This window comes from Sciurus carolinensis, chromosome 6 (genome assembly GCF_902686445.1).
Source record: "Sciurus carolinensis chromosome 6, mSciCar1.2, whole genome shotgun sequence".
Taxonomy (NCBI): Eukaryota; Metazoa; Chordata; class Mammalia; order Rodentia; family Sciuridae; genus Sciurus; species Sciurus carolinensis.
Window position 1 is genome coordinate 14,352,852 of NC_062218.1, and position 1,954 is coordinate 14,354,805.

Sequence of the window (1,954 nt, forward strand, 5' to 3'; positions counted from 1 at the left end):
TTATTTACCATTTTTATTTGGTTCTTCTAGTACCTGTCATTTTTTCCTCCCTGTCTCCTCCAGACCATTTTCATGATCCTCCCATTTCAGCATCTGTGAAGTCTCCAAAGATTCTTTCCTTTTCCTCTTCAAAGGGGCATCGATTCCTCTACCATATTAATTGTCCAGTGAATTGGAAGGAGAATAAGTTTGGGTCAGGCTTGCTAGCTATGTGACCTTGGGAAATTTATTTACTATTTTTCATCAAAATGCTGGTAATTCCACTTGCAACTTTTTGGGTATGGTTAAGCTTCGTGCACTAGAACCATGGTCCCTAGTGTAAGTGTTGAGAAGAGATGGGATCCTGGGGCTCCGCCCTTGTGAGTACATTAATGTCTTTCTAGAGAGACTGGCTCAGTTCTCCGAGGGCTGGATTAGATCTCTCAGAAGTGAGTCAGGCCCCAAGGGATGGTTTGGTAGAAAGCTAGCCTTCCTCCATCTCTCCCCACTGGCCTCTCTTCCACAGGCACCCACTTTCACTTCCACCTTTCTTCCATGCATGGAGCAGCACATGACCCTCACCAGAAGCCAAGCAAATGTCAGTACCGCCCTCTGGGACCTCCAGAGCTGGGAGCTAAATAAACCTTTGTTTGTAAATTTGCTAGCCTGAGGAATTGTTAGAGCAACAGAAAATAGGCTAAGTTGTCATTTAATTGTAAGGTCATGAGGATTAAATAGGATTCTAACTATAATTGAGTGTTTTCTATGTCTCAGACCAAGGGTTGGCATACTGTTCCCACTGGGGCCAGGTAGGTTAGGCTTTGTAGGCCTATCATCTCTATTACAACCATTCAACTTTGCCATTATAGTATAAAAGCAGCCATAGGTAATAAATGGATGAGGGTGGCTGTATTCTTACAAAACTTTTTATGCATGCTAAAAGTTTATTTTAATACATTTTTCACATGTCACAAAAGTCTTCTTTCTTACAATTATTTTAAAATATTTTTAAAATCATTCTTAAAGTCCATGCAAAAAGAATTAACAGGCTAGACGTGGTCCATAGGCCATAGTTTGCCAACCCCAGGGGCCTTAAGACATTTAATCCCTGCAACAATCTATGAGGTAGGTGCCATTTTATCTTTATTTTGTTAGATGAGGGAGAGTTGTTAGGTAAACTTTCCAGAGCCCCACAGCCAGTGGGGCTAGTTTAGAACCTCACATGTGGTCCACAGTTAGCTGAAATAATAGACATTTTTGCAGCACTTTCCATACGCTTATTCCAGAGGACTACGAGACCACTACTGTGCAAGACCCACTGTAAGAACATCAAAGTTTTCTTGTAAGCTTACTGATTGCCTTTGTTGCAATGTTTAAAACACTGGCTTAATTGGGACACAGGCCAAAAAAAATACCATACTTTTTTTATACATTCTCAAAACATCCCATTGTGAAAAGTGAAGAATTAACTTCTTTATTGTATGTTTAGGAAAACTGAAGCTGTGACTTGGGGACACTATGTGACTTTGACAATGTGTCTTAGAGACATAATATTTGACATCAGAACCAGAACCCCTATTTCCAACATTCTGTAGTGGAAATGGAGGTATAATATACAAAAATATAATTCTGAGATTTTCCAGTTTACCATGATACAAATGATCTGTGACAACAGTAGTTTAATAACAGTTTTCACAGTGATTTCCTGCCTTGCAGCGAACACAATGGAATAATAAAGAAATAAACTAGTAGGCAGGTGGCACATCCTGCAATCCCAGTAGCTTGGGAGGCTGAGGCAGGAGGACTGCAGATTCAAAGCCAGCCTCAACAATTTAGTGAGGCCCTAAGCAACTTAGCAAGACCCTCTCTCAAAAGAAAAAATTTGAAAAAAGGGATGGGGAAGTGGCTCAGTGGTAAAGCACCCTTGGGTTTAATCCCCAATAACAAAAAAAGAAAAAAGAAGAAATACACTAAT